Source organism: Ambystoma mexicanum, chromosome 2p (assembly GCF_040938575.1).
Source record: "Ambystoma mexicanum isolate Mex_15411 chromosome 2p, UKY_AmexF1_1, whole genome shotgun sequence".
NCBI classification, from domain to species: domain Eukaryota; kingdom Metazoa; phylum Chordata; class Amphibia; order Caudata; family Ambystomatidae; genus Ambystoma; species Ambystoma mexicanum.
The window spans coordinates 121,641,656-121,657,542 of record NC_090923.1 but is presented as its reverse complement, the minus strand read 5'-3'; the positions used below and the strand labels follow the sequence as shown (position 1 = coordinate 121,657,542).

Genomic DNA, 15,887 nt, shown 5'->3' with positions numbered 1-15,887 from the left:
CCTTTTCAATGATCATTACAATTATTCAAACATCTTAAAACACATCTATTCGTCACTGAACATTCTCTGGAACCATCCTAGGCTTGATTGCCCAATTAGCACCATGCTGTTTTGCGGAAGCCAAGCAAGCAAGTCATATTGTGGGCTTTATCTACTAATTGACACCAGAACAGCAGCAGTCTCTCCCCACCCCCTTCCCACCAAGCTGTCTCGGGCCATCCACTGTCTCCACCCCTGTCCCCACTCTTTGCCCACCACCCTTCACCAGTTTGCCCGCCCCTGCGTGCTTTCCTTTAACTCAGGTGGTGGTCTGTTACCACTCGATGCGGCTTGTCTCTGAAGGCATTATTGATTCATTAATACCTGATGTCCATATTGATGTTCTTGTAATCTTGGGGAGCAAGGAGTTGAATGATCATTCTTAGGGTTTGGGGACTACGGGTGAAATGGACAGCATGCCAACAAGAGTATCTTTCTGCTCTGAATTTTGTCCCAATGTATGAGCAGAAGAAGGTGACGTTGTGTCAGTGTTGCAAGGTTAATCCCAGAGCCCATTAGTCAGTAAGGAGACCAGTAGTATAGCCAGGAGGACCAGCATTGCTTCTCGGTAAACCTGGAGATAGGTTGCGTTTCTGGAGCATCCAGGGAATTCCCGAGAACGGATAGTGTGGGGAAGAAGCCAGGGAACAGGCAGCAGAGTTGGGGTGTCACCACACATCTCGTGCTGCTAGAAAGCCAGAGGATAGGAGTCACCTATGTGGTGTCAGATGACCGATAGTGCTGATGAGTAAACCAGAGTTTAGGAAGCCCATCAGGGGAGTCAGGGAACAGAAAGTTCTGCTGGACAAGCCAGAGCATCGGCACCCGTTCAAAGGAGTCGGAGATCAGGAAGTGCTGCTGGAACAAGCAGTGAATAGGCAGCTCTTCAGGGTATTTAGAAGACATGGCGCTGCTGTTTAAGCCAGGGCATAGTCGGCCCATCCGGTGGGCTGGAGGCTGTCAAAGAACAGGAAGTGCTGCTGGCACAAGCACGGCATAGGCAGCTCCTGAGGGGATTTAGAAGACACAGTGCTGCTGTGTAAGCCAGGGCATAGTCAGCCCATCAAGGACGGTGTCCGGTCAAAGATTTGAATCCAAAAGAATCGAATGCCATAGGATCGAGTCAATTTGACCTAAAAAAAAAAAAAGGGTCGAATTCTTTTTTTTTTAATATTTTTTTTTTGGGTTTCCGTTTTGGAAAAAAAGTGTTTTTTACCAGAAAAAAGGGGGTTTGAGTGGGCACCCCCCAAAAAAAATGTAAATCAATCGCCCCTTTTGTTTTAGGTCCTTTTGATTCGCCCTTTTGTCATTCGATCCTTTGCATTCAAATCTTTGACCTATAACCATCAAGGATATCAGAGTACCGGAAGCTCTGCTGGTACAAACAGGGAATAGGCCGCTTTACAGGGGATTCAGAAGACTGATAGTGCTGCTGTGTAAGCAAGGGCATAGTCAGCCCATCAAGGACATCAGAGAACAGGAAGTGCTGCTTGTACAGGCAAGGAATAGGCATCTCTTCAGGGGATTTAGAAGTCAGATAGTGCCTCTGTGTTAGTCGGGCATAGTCAGCCCATCAAGGACATCAGAGAACAGAAAGCGCTGCTAGGACTAGGAAGAGACAGTACTTCGGGGAACTGGTATATAGTAAGGGCTGCTGGGTAAGGCAGAGATTATAGTCAGCCCTTTGTGCTAGTTAAAAAAACAGGAGTTGCTGCTGAGAGAACCGGGGAATAGGCTGCTTTTCAGGTGATTCAGCAGACAATATTGCCTCTGGATAAACCAGTGCACAGACATCCCATCAGAGGAGTTACAGAACCGGAAGTGCTGCTATGGCAACCAAGGAATATGCAGTTCTTCGTAGGACTCATCAGACATATAGTTGTGTTCTGGGCAAACCAGGGCATCTGCAGTCCACCAGGGATGTCAGAGAATAGGAAGTGTTGCTGGTACAAGCAGGGGAAAGGCAGCTTTTCAGAGGGGTCAGCAGGCAGTGTTACTGGAGAAGTAGGCCAACAGATTGCATTTCGGGGCAGTGTGAGGTCCGGTGGTGCTGCTGGGCAAACAGGCATGAACAAGTAGCACTTCAGGGGAGTCATAGGCTAAGCGTTGCTGCCAGAAAGCTAGGGAATATGCAGGCTTCTGGGAAACAAGCCTGGGGAAGTTGCAAGGTCAAAGAGAGGCTGTGGCTAGTGGGAACCGGGAGGACGCAGTAACTCACACAGATCATCGCAGAGGTAGCATGCGCTACTGCTGCCTTTGCCCTAATCAGTGCTCCAAGTGGTGTGTGACATCAAAAGGGGGCATTAACAAGGCTGTGTGGCCCAAGTGAGGCCCCTGACCAAAAGAGTGATGACTCTAAAGCTGGCCCAGCCTGGCCCATACAATACATCATGTGATCTTGCAAACATGTCCCGGGAGGAAAGCTCAGCGGCAACGTGCTCGCCTTGGAAACAAGACGACACGAAGCAACACAGGTTCCATCCCTGGGTCCGCGCTTAGAAACCTCCGGGTATTAAGCGCGTTAAAAATATGCAACTAAGAGACATATTCCTGTAACAGCGCCTCGATGCCCCCGGGATGTGTGAGCACTTTAAAAATGCAATAAATAAATAAATGTATTTTGGGTCACTCAGCATAGTCCCATATTGTCTTGTTTGCATTTAGTTTGCGTATTGTAAATACATCGATCTGGCTCACATTGTAAAAAAATCACTGTCTGTAAACAAATTACTTTCCTTCACAATATAAACAATTAAACTCATGAATAAATCCCCCTCATTTTGTAAATAAATCGCCTAAAAGAAAGGGGAGGTGGCTCACATTGCACCAAAGTGGATTCCTGGCTGATTTGCATAAAATCAAAGAGCATTTTGGGAGCATAAGAATGACACCAGATTTTTGTATTTGACAAATACTTCTGTCATAGTGATTTAAGCATGAAGTTCTCCTGAGCACGTAATGCAGTGCACCCTGGGCTTGGTGATCATTTCATTTGCCACTGCACTCACCAACCTATGAGTAAAATGTCTGATAACCACAAGTCACTCATTTGGACCAGTTCAGTTTATGGGCATGAGAGTGCAGCTGTTCTGTCTGCAATTATCATTTATCATGAGAGCAAAGGAGAAAGCATAGCACCTTCTGTTTAGTGGATTTCAGCGACCCCGCTCCTTAGCAGTTTCTTCAGCGTGCCAGACTTCAGCTAGCCCTATGCTTGACTCTGATACCCCCTGATCCTCAATGTGTTTAGCGTCTTTCCGCACCCCACTTATGTGGCAGACACTCGCCCTCATGCATTAATTTAATTGTTTATGACATTGCGTTGTAGGAACTCTTTTCCCTTGTATGATCGGTATGCAGTGATTCTCAAAATAACGAATCCAATTACAGCAAATCGAAAATAACTAATTAGAAAATAACGAATTTGGAGAAAAAAAAATAAAAAAGTGGTTGGTTTTGGCAGTGGGGAAAAGTATTAGGAACAAAAAAAAGTGTGATTTAGGGGGGAACTTCCCCAAAAACAATGGAAAAGGAATTTGTTATTTTGGAATCCGTTATTATGGTATTAGTTGTAATGGGATTTGTTATTTTAGATCCAATACAATCACATGTAACCTGGACAAGGCAGGACCGTTTTAAATAGGATAAGAAATCGGGTGGGTGCCCTAGCCCGCTGCAACACAATATTTGGGGGTGGGGCCTAAGAAGGGTCTGGTGCACCCTTGGAATCGCAAATCGCTTAGGAACCTTTAAATGACATGTGGACTATGCAACTCAAGCAGTGGCTAATCAGACAAAGTGAACATTTTGTATCTGGAATTAAACGGAGTACATTTGAAAAGGGGGTTTAAATATAATGAAACTTCAGTACAAAATCAACTAAAATTAAAATATTCCATTATAGAATTGTAATTAAAGCAAAATAGGTTATTCCAGGTTCTAATCCTCAGTTTTTTTAAGGAAATGTATGGGCCTCATTATGGGTCCGGCGGTAACCTGTAAAATAATTACTGGCACGTGACTTCCCGGTGCCACCGGGCTATTCGAAGTCCAGCAGCCTGGAAGTCATACGCCAGTAATTTCGTTAATCCCCATTCCCATAGAGTCCGACAGGTGCTTCTGTGATGGCTTTGCCTGACATGACCACTGTGCCTGGCAGGGTCAGATGTATCGGGCACAGCGGCTCCGGCAGGCAAACCCATAGTCTAACGAGAAGAATTCAATACATGTTGCAAACATTAAGCTTTATATTCTGTGAATTGTACTTTCTCTTCTCCTCAGTGTAGTAGCAGGAGTCATTTGTGTAGCGCCTTTATCCCATTAGTATGTCCTCAACGTGATTGTGAGGGGATGCCCTCGGTGGACCAAAGTCGAAGGTGTGGGAAATTGTCTGAAGGCTAGAATGAGTGCGTGCATTTGGCAAAGATAAGCGGAGCTGGCCTTGCTCCATAAAGCTACCCATGAAGTCAGGCACCTGGATAGGAGCTGGGTGGGGAGGATTATGCGCGATAGCAAGGAAAATTCATATAGTGTCCAGCTAGACCGAATTTTGTCGCAGGTCTTCCCTGCATTACGATGGCATATATGATGTGCTCTGTGTTTAAGCCTGGAGGAGCATTATGTGGCCAGCTAGACTGAATTTTTGGTCATCGTCGTCACTGCATTCTAAATGCGTGCAGGTAGGTAGCCGTGCCTGTGGCTGGAGTTCACTGAAGTGGTGCATGCATGCGTGCCTTGAGGCTCGGATGGAACCTTGTCTTTGAAGTAGAGTGTTACGGTCATTTGTAGAAGGCGGTGCTAACTCTAGGTGCAAAAAAAATGCTGGCCTGATGAATCTTCTAAGTGCAATCGACAGACTGTCGTCCTGAAAATGTATGATTCCAATTTCAAGTATCAATTGAGTGCATTTATCAGCAATCCCCATGAATATTTTGACAGCAGCCAGGCTAACAACATGATTTTGACAGGTGTGCAGTCATTGTGCAATAGGCAGGAAATACCCAGTATGTTTTTTTCGTGCAGTCAGTAGACTATCCTAGTGTAGTATACCGGCTACCCTGAAACTTTCAGGAATAATCCTAATAAATCGTCTAAGTGCAATAATCTACCTCAGGAATCTTCTAGGTGCAATATCTAGGTTAAGTGCATATATTTTTTTCAATTCATTGGCTATCCTCATACTTTTCTAAGCATAGAGACAGGCTAACATCATGACTCTTCCAGGTGTTATACCAGGCCAATTGCATTAGACAGGCTATCATAATACATCTACTAAGCACAGTAAAAAGTATTTCTTCAAATCTTATGGGAGCAGTAGCGTTAACAAACCAATAATCAAACTCCAATGTCTTTAACTGATGATGTAATTAGAAACATGGCCGATAGTGACATCTTCTGGGAAAGAGCAGTATTCTAACCTATCATCCTTTCTTTGACTTTAGCTTATGGGAAATAATGCTGAGAAGTCAGTTTAGGGAGGCACTCATCAGAGCCTTATGTCAAGGGCAATTTGTAGACATTGTTGAACTTGACCACTGGCTAGTGAGTCCAATTAAAGTCCTGGACAAGAGACTCTCTCCTCCTTGTGCAGTGAGTCCGCTCCTTTAGAACTTGTAAACTTGGTTTCCAGATGTCTCCATATCATGAGGGATGCTCGACTTCACTCCCAGGCTTTGCCTTTACCTTAGTTTTAATTTAGTCCATTTTATTCAATTGAAGTGAACCAACACTACAACTCTCAGCAGGCAGTTCATCTGGAAGTCTAAGCCAAGAACTGGGAGATGGTGTCCCTCCTGACATGGAGTCATCTGGCAACCCTACGTGTAACAGAGACCACTTGAAAAGGCTCTGAAGTAGGCTTTGAGAGTCCAGCCCATCTCCCATGCCTCTATGTACCTGTCTGTCCTCCTTGTGCATTATTCCAGACCTCTTAGTTCCCTAAACTCTGCCAAATGCCACACATTCCTGTAGGTCATTTTCTCTACCTTTTTATTTATTTTTTATTGTATTGGCTGAATTCTTAGCCTCTCAACAAATGTAATATACACAATGCAATAACACAATTTAACACCTTGGTCAAATACATTCACAACTTCGGATTCACAAGTAAAAATCAGAATTTAAAATTAATTCAATTTAAGTTCATATATCTAACACTTCTAAAAAATGTGAACAATGCTAAAAAAAGCAGTATTTTACCCCACTAAAAGTCAACAAAATCAATATAGACAATTATACAACAGCACAAATTCAAGCACCTTAATCGATACATTCACACCTTCAATCTTGACGGCAACATTGTTGCTTTAAAATACATTCAATTTAAATTCATATTTCTATCGGTTCCAAAAATGTGATCGTTGTTAAAACAAGTGAGGTGTTTTCCCCACTAAAAATCATTGGCCAGGTCTTTCCCTCACTTAGATATTAAAAAATTCTTCTAATACATTTTCAAATATAATTGCCTATGCACAGACAAATGTGGACAAATTGTAATCAGGTGTCTCTTTTTTGCAGAAGCAGCATAACTTTTATTCAATTGTTCGTTAGCCTCTGGTCTCACTTATCTCCCTCGTTAACCACAAGTTCAGACAAAATCTTAAAAATCCCTTCGAATTCTTGGACATGTGAAACACTTTAAATAATTCAGTAAGGAGTTCAGAGGTCTGCATTCATAGACATAGTTCTGAAAAACCTTATATCGCCGGCATTCCTCAATTGCGATGCACCAGTCCATTCTCCAGTTTCTGTTTGGCGCTATCCGGTCTCCTAATTAGCGTTTCCAATTATATGCTTGCAGCGTTCAGCCAGGAGAGGCGTTGCGCCTTCCAATCAGACATCAACCCATCACGACGATCCATTATCATTTGCTCTATCAGCATGGACTGCCATGTAGACACCATGTCATGTCCAGTCTCAGCCAACATACTGCCCTTATCCATCTGAAAAGAGTGACACATGCAGACAGATCCATCCCAAACCTAGGAGCTAAACTATGGCACGCCTCCCCACCTCACTGCAAACCTAAAAACCTCACTTAGATTCAGAGGCTTCAGGTACCAGCTGAAGCTCTGGTTTGCTGACCTGGGCATCTAAGCTCTCAGTTACTATCGGATACCCCCATGACCTGGCTTTTGCCCCATTCCCTAAGTCACTTCCCCAAACTCTCGGGAGCACTTAACCTAAATCACTACGCACTTCCGTTTCTTGTGCCGGTCTTTATGGATGGGCTATTGCTAACCCTTAATTTGCATCCATTGGCTCTGTAAAAGGTAATCCGACATGTCTCCTCGTACATTCCTTCCTGCCCTCTCCTGCTTTGTATTACCTACAGTGACGGTCCGGGCATGTAACATACATGCCAGCGATATCTATTCCATTCGAGAGACGCTTGTCCAGTCCTGCTTTTAATTTTGCATTCTTGAACTTGTAGTCTTGGCTTTCTAATGGGGAAATGGCTGAAAAGTTAAAACTAGGACTGGAGTAGAACCTCTCTAATGGAATGGACTCTTTTGGCATTCATGATGTAACTTCAACCCAGCCTAATTGTTAACACCTGTCTATTTTTTCTTCCTACAGTGCCTGCAATTGCCCTACCAATAACATTCTCAATTGCGCCTTGAAGCAGCACTTCCTGCGAGCTGGCATCATACACAACTTCCACATAAAATTAAATATAAAATAAATCTCTTTAAAGGATAGTTCCGGGACTTTTTTTTTATTGTCCCTACGGTTCGGCCATGTGTAGAAAACTTCGGTAGATCGTAGAAAACTTTCCTATGGACCTTACCCGACTTTTCGTCCATTAACGCACTCGAAATCAGCCGCCATTTTCTGATAATCCTATCACTTGCCGCATCGCCCTGGCTCACCTGCTTTTGCGGCACTAAATCAAATCCCCCGCCCCTGAGCCTGACATCAGCAGACGCGTACCGCCCATGTCCCAACGCCAAAGCACGTTTCGTGTCAACAATCGCTGCGCCTCAGCTAATGAAGTGTCGCCATGGAAATGGCAGGACGCCTCTTTCCTCAATAAGTATAAACACACCGTTTCACAACACACAGCAGCAGATTTTCGATTCCATTCCTCTGTCTGTGTTACTTTGAGTATTCTGTGACTCGTTTCTGTGCTCTGGTCAGCTACCTTCGCCGCTTCTAGGCCTTGTGAACACCTGTACCATCTCTGTAAATTATTTTACTTTCTTTACCACACAATGGCTACAATAATGCCGTATATGTACGAGCCCGAGTACACCGAGGAGGAACTACTGGAAAGGCAAGCACGAGAAAACGATGGGGATTCGGATGGCAGTTGGGAGGACCAGTCAACGGATGAAGAGCCTGGACCATGTCGCATGGACGGCGTCTCCACCTGGTGCACGTGCAATCGGTGCGAGCTAATGCCAACTGAGGAGGAGAACTGCTGCTGCCGTGAAAATTCCGGGTGCTTGGCCTACATTTCGGAAGGCGAGCCAAGTCCGCAATGCATCACCGAGCTGCCAGAGTTCAGTGAAGCCTGCCTCTCACGGACCGTGTTGAGGATGATGATGGTGCTTATGCACGAACTTCGCGGCACTGTTCGTCCGCGTAATCCGAGTAACGAGTAAGTATACTCTGGTTTTGATGTCAGTGATGCCACTACTATGTCATGGTCGTCTCCCACATATAAAATGACATCTACATATCATTCGAATGCATGTAAATTGGTTCCATATTGTGCATTTTCTAGATAGAATTTTTTTCAAAGCAGAATGACATTTTTTACCTGAATCGACAGTGATAAGAAAGTTTTGTCATTTTAATACAGTTTGCATCTTTCGTTTTCACAGGTGGTACAGGCTGGTGGCCTATCGTTGCTTCACTTGGTGGCTTCACCGGAGGCTCGGACACCGCGTTCGGAGAGTAATACCTGCCTGTGCGGTACTTGCCATTAGACAACATTTCCCCAGCGACAGTGGACAATACCGCGGATTTTCCCTGGATGTGCTGCAACCGGAACTTTACAATGTGTAATGTTTATTATTTATGTTCAATTGAAATTAAGATCTAAAATAAAACCCAACATATATTTTAACAATGGTTGTTTTGATTTTTTAAATGAATCTAGTGTGTCTCCATTGAATAGTCTTCCTGTGCCTTGTCTTGTCACACCACATGTCTCCGGCCAGCATCCTCCCTCACGCTGGCCGCCCACCTTCAATCCACATAACCGTTGAACCCATATGCAGCAGACATACATATGTTATTTTGCGGGTTGGCATCAAGCCTCCCGGCCTTGCCTCCTCCCCCAAAAATACTTACCACACCACTTTGTTCAAGCGTTGGCAATAAAAGGAAGGCCGTTGGATTTTATTGATACAAAACATGGTTATAGGTAAATAATCAATATGGTTGATCATAATAAATCATCCTTTTGGGCACCGGGTACAGAGATGACCCCCTCTGGCCCGTGCCGCCTTGCCACCACAGGCCAGCCTGCTGCTGACTAACTGCCTAGGCATCCAGGGTCTCCAGGGTGAACTGCACCCATATATTCTCCTGGGAGAGTGAGGTATTTATAAACTCACCCCCCTGCCTTCCATGTACTAGATCCTGCAGCCTGCCTCTTACATGCAGTTAGATGGCCTCTCCTTGGTGAGGCCCTGCGGCAAACGAGTCTTGTCTGCACGACCACCGCCCCAATCCCCCCCCGCCCTATCAAAGGCAGTTCGCACCGGGGTACTGTGGAGCTGTCAGGGAGCGATAAAGGCCAAGAGGTGCCAAAGACCATGTACACTTCAAAGTGGTCTATAGAGCATGGGTTGTTGTTCCCATTTCTACCTCCAGACCCCGTGTCTCCTGCCAAGCATCCCCCCTCACACTGGACGGCCCCCTGCAATCCACATAAGTGTGTCTCCATTCACAAGTCTTCCTGTGTCTTGTCTGCACGACCACCGCCCCAATCCACCCCCCCATCAAAGGCAGTTCGCACCGGGGTACTTGTGCTGCCAAGTGGAGCTGTCAGGGAGCGATAAAGGCCAAGAGGTGCCAAAGACCATGTACACTTCAAAGTGGTCTATAGAGCATGGGTTGTTGTTACCATGTCTACCTCCAGACCCCGTGTCTCCTGCCAAGCATCCCCCCTCACGCTGGACGGCCCCCTGCAAACCGCATAATGCCACGACATATACACGTCATTCATTCACAAACACACCCCTGTTTCGAATTCTTTATAACCCACTTCATATTTCTAATGAGAACTTCTTTGCGCTTTGCTAGTCAACCCGTGAAGGTGCTGGTTATCTGCTCTTCGTCTCTGTGAACTTCCGTGACCACTTCGAGGAAACTCGTCAGTTTGCAACCTGTGAACTGCTCCCTGTTCTACGACAAGAAACTACTCTGATCCCTGCATCTAACTGTTTGTTCGTCAAGGTAAGGCCATGTACCGTAATCATTTTGCGTCCAATTTCTTTTCGTTCAAGACAGTACATGCAAGGAACTAGTCACATGTTCTGAGTTTACATTGGTATTCATAGAGAATTGTTGATCTTTACTTTTCAGAACTTTCCACAATGCCTGCCTGTTCCATTGGCGGTTGCCCTTCGAAGACCCATAATAAATCTGAAGGTACTATAATGCATGTTTTCCCTAAGACAATAGATCAGATAAGAGAATGGGTCCGATATTGCGGATATCCACCGTCTGAGCTTGAAAGTAGAGTCCTAGAAGTCTTTGCGGACAAGAGGGGTGATCGATACCGCATCTGCAGCAGGCACTTTACCTCTGACATGTACTACACATCATTGCTAATAAAGAAGAACACACCGCGAGCGAGGCGAAAATTGCTCTCAACCGCTATTCCCACTCTATTCGTCCACATCCCTCCACTGGTGAGTCAAGTTTACGTATTTATCTCTCGGCCTTGCGGTAGTGTGTAGCATTAGCTAACAATAATTTCCCCATTTATGTATCCACTCAATATGAAGGCGGAAGATTCTCCATCCGTGTCGTTATTGCAGTCATCAGCCACTTCAAGCGCCTATCGGGTAATCTTACTTGGCTATTCTGCCACTGACTTGTTTTAGGCATGTAAATCAATAGTTTTAATTTATCGTGTAATTATTTTACCTAATGGTACACCCTTGTACTCGTCCTCTAGTCTTTGTTTTCAGTTATAATTATTGTTATCCAAAATAATGCAAGTACTGTCTTTCAGGGAGATGCTGAGGAGTCCAACGTATTGACAACTACCGTTGATGTCACTCAGATGCTCGAGGTACGTTTCCGGACAGTTCCATCGATGGAGATCATCAGATCTTGCATTCTTGTAGCGTGATTGTTACACACAATGTTTCTTTCGTTTTTAGCCATTGATATGTCCTTCTGTCGTCGCCCTCCTATGTGTCTTCTTTTTTCAATATTGTGTTCATTACTAATGAAAGTCCTATGTTTCAGGGAGTCGATGGAGCATTAGTCCAAGAAGAAGGGGGAGCATGCAGTTACGGGTCGGCGCAACAGCTTGCAGAAGTGTGCACCGCAGTTACATCGTCCCTTGATGTTCTTATGCATTTCGAGGTATGGATACTGACAGTTCGATCAAGCGAAATCATATGACGTGATTACATCCGCTATACTTCCTTCTTTATTAACGCAAGTACTATGTTTCAGGGAGATGACGGAGCTTCTTCTACAAGAACATCACCCCTAGTAGTTGATGCAGATCTCTGGGTGGTGACACTTCCAACGATCGAGCAAATCGAATCATATTTACATATCCATTATTTATTTTAGACAACTGATCATTTGTGCAGGTCTATTTAGATGAGCCCTTGACGCCTGCACAAAGTTTATGTTCTTTTTAACAAAATAGAAAACCATACTAATGCAATTACTGTGTTTCAGGGAGTTACTGAAGCATCATCTTCAATAATATCATCAATGGAAGTCTATGAGGAGCCCGAGGTATGGATCTTGACAGTTCCATCTAACTAGATCAACAATGCGTGAATAATTGTCGTTTGAATGTTCTACACAAAGCGTTCATTCGTGTTTTGCTATTGAGATGTACGTGTGTATTGGTCCCCAAGTACATTTTGTGTTTTCGATATTATTATACATACTAATGAAAGCTCTATGTTTCAGGGAGTCGATGGAGCGTCAGTGCGTGATGGATGTGCTTATCATGAAAATATAGTCGTTGCAGCGCAAGAGGAAGTGGAGACATGCACACACGAGTCGGAGCAACAGCGTCCTGATGTTGAAGTTCGAGGCAAGAAAGTTTCAAAGAAAAGAAAGCAAAAGAAGGTTAGTGTCCTGGTCACTATATTATGTTGTTTTTCACTGTTAATAGTTCAATACTGTAAGTTGTGTTTAAACTGAACATCCCTTTTCCAATCTGTCCTCTAGTTGCGAGTGGGTGTACGAACTAGATCTACACAGACAGTGAAGCGAACGAGAGATGTTGCTTGTCAAACCTTTTGGCAGGGACTTGAGACTGGAGATGCATCGTGCCAATGGGAAGAATATGAAGTGATTGACAACGGAGCTATACCACCACCAGCCATTGATAGTGAATGTCCTCCTGGTAGTTCGGATGCAGTCGGAGATCAATTCACAGAATCCACTCCCACAAAAACTAAGACCGCGAGAAAGTTGAAGAAATTGTTTTATTCACCCATCGCCGGAGAAGGAACAGATGTTGCAATGGAAGAGAATGAAGTGGACGACAATGAAACACCATCAATATCACTGAACATAGCGGAAGACGATATCAGAGATTCTACCTTTCATGTGAGTGACATGTCCTCAACGTTACAGGCCGAACCAGCTGGGATGCAGAGTGACAGTATAAGGAAAGAGGCCAAATTCATTGTATTCGATAGTTGTTTGATTGATATTATTATTCGGATGAAATGTGGGCATTCGGTTGGTGGGGAAGTATGTGGGGAGCCATTGATTAATGTGACTCGTGCAATTCGAGGCACTAACCTTAAAATACATGCCACCTGTACAAAATATCATCCTTTCTCATGGTCTGCACAACCCATGCTGGGGCAACTGCCAGCAGGCAATCTACTTTGTGCAGCGGCTGCACTTTTTAGTGGTTCAAGTTTTAAAAAGTTAGAGTCTTTCTTTCAGTTTGTGGGAATCCATTTCATTGCGAAAACTCAGTTCTACAAATACCAAACCGATTATCTATTTCCAGCCATTAGCGAAGCTTGGAGAATGGAAAAAATGTCTATTGATAGTACATTCGCGGGCAAACGGTTCAGGCTAGCCGGTGATGGACAGTGCGACAGCCCAGGATTTTCAGCCAAGTACTGCACCTACTACTTTCAGGACATGGAAAGTAAGAAGATTGTGAGTTCGGTGGTCGTGCAGGTATCACAAAGTACATCCTCAGTGGCCATGGAGAAAGTTGGCTTTGTAGCATCATTGCAAGAACTACAATCGCGGGGAATGGTGATCGACCTGATAGCCACGGACAGACACGTTTCAATTGCCAAGACAATGAGAGAAGAGTACAAAAATATAAATCACCAATTTGACGTTTGGCATCTTGCAAAAACAATCAATAAAAAAATGTCGGCTGCAGGTAAAAAAAAAGATATGCAAGGTATTTCACAGTGGTCCAAGTCCAAGTCAATCAGCAACCATCAGCTCAAAAACATGTGGAGGGTCGTTGGAAATTCTACTGGAAAAATGGCGGTCAGTAATGCTACACTGTACCAACGTTCACTGTTGGAACACAAACCAACATTTCCACAATTGTGAACATGGCCATTTGTCCACAGAGGAGGCACGGAAGAAGAAGTGGTTGATTCCTTCATCACCCACTCACAAAGCCATTGAAAAGATTGTATTTGATAAAACTATAACAAGAGATTTGAGGGGACTCACGGAATTCTGCCACACAGGAGATTTGGAGGTGTTCCACAATATGTGCCTAAAGTACAGGCCAAAACGATTGCATTTTGGCATGGAGGGCATGATAAATCAGACTCTTCTAGCGGTCTTGGCACATAACCATAATGTTGGCCGTCAACAAAGTAGGACGACCGGAACTTTAGGGACGCTTCGCTACAATAAGGCCTTCACTAAAAGAAGTAAACAATGGATTATCAAACCAGTGTTTGAGGATATGCAATATGACTTTATTGAGAGACTTATTGTTGATGTCCTAGATAGGCACATACATGGAGTTGTGAACGAACCTGTGCAGGGGACAACTGCATTGCCACCCAACATTGCCTCTGTTCCATGTCCACCTAAAGAAGAGCTCATTGAGAAATACACATCACGGTTTAAATGATTGTAATTTGATTGTCTGTTCTCTCGAGTCTCCTCATGTCGCAGGCCCATTGAATATGTGTATCTATGTAATGTGTAAATAAAAGTGATTGCTCAGTGTACATGCAATGTGTCTATCCAACCTTGTTCATTTGCGCATTAAATTAAACCAAACAGTAATATAAATCATTTTTCAAAAAATATAGAATGTCTCCGTATTTATGGTTCTCTGGGGCTGCAAAGCACGCAGACAAAATGCAAAGATGGAGTGTAAATTTCAAGTCCTGTGAGATGGCCTTACACTGAATGTAGCTAACTAGGAATGTGTGCTCGTTCAAAGTGAAGGTCAGCTGCTTTGATTTTTTGCTCGGGTGCCGGAATGGCCCACGACTCAGTATAAGGTTCTATTGTTATTTGACCTTGACAGGCCGGGACCATCCCGAAAGACTTCTTTTTGGGGGTGTGGTGCAATAACGTAAGAAACGATAATGAATACATTTCAGAAACGAAAGCCATTTAATGTTCGTCCATTGGAAGAAATAACGTCGGCATAGAAGGAGTGGTATTTCGGGGCTGCCCTACGCACAGACACAATGGAAAATGCAAATATAATGTAAGTAACTCTTTAGATGAGTTTATACCACAATTTAATTACTATAGAGTAGCTTTAAAGACGGGTTAAGTTGTACTTGTTCGTTCTATGTGGCATATTGTTTTGTACCGCGCACTATCTTGAGGAGAACCATCTCCTTTTACGGAAGCACCTCAAAACCTTCCTCTTTGCTTCTGCTTTCTCTCTCCCTCTCCCCTGCTACAACTGGTCCACTGTCTGCGACCTCGGTCCTGGGCCCTTCCACTCTCCACCTGCACTGCCTCCCTGTCAACCCCTGCACTGGGGGACTGTCTCAGTATCCTACAGCCCCCCCTTGACGTATAACACCCAGTTGCACTGTCCTAGCTATGAAATAATTTCCCGACCTAATATATAAAATGAATAATTTTAATAAAGATCTGATGGTGAGACTAATTTCATTTTTTATGTTTTTCAAACAGGTACATCATTCATTATTGTATGTGTCACGAGTACCAGACACCGGCGGATGGCTTTTTTAACCGCCAGTTGCTTCTCCGCGTGAACAACGTTAGCACCCTGACCATTTTATGGGACGATCGCCAAGTACAAGTATGCCCTTACGCGGTACTAACGGCTAGATGCAACATACAGACCGTTGTGGTGGGCTAGTGCCTCGTTGTTGGAACAGCCATGCGATTATCAGTGCGACCGAAGAGCTTATTTTATCGTAAACCAACACCCTGTGTACTGCACACGAACATCGCTTGCCTCAAGACGAACTATTTTGGATCGAGAGCAAATAAAAATGCAAATCGCAGAATATTCTCTAAACATTTGATGTCCAATAAATGTACTTTGCCAAATGGACAATCTTGCCGTTTGCTTTTAAACCACAGTTTCATATTCCGAATTGTGGCGCTGTATTGTGAGATGATCTAAGACCCTGTGTACAGCAAAGGAACATCGCGTGCCTCAAAACGAACTTTTTGGAACGTGAGCAAATAAA

At 44.1% G+C, this 15,887-nt stretch overlaps 1 protein-coding gene across 1 annotated transcript in view; it reads left to right on the top strand.

The window, feature by feature from the left end:
• PODXL2 (podocalyxin like 2) overlaps positions 1-15,887 on the top strand; it is a 586,345-nt gene that overhangs the window by 139,271 nt on the left and 431,187 nt on the right. The window lies entirely within an intron of this gene.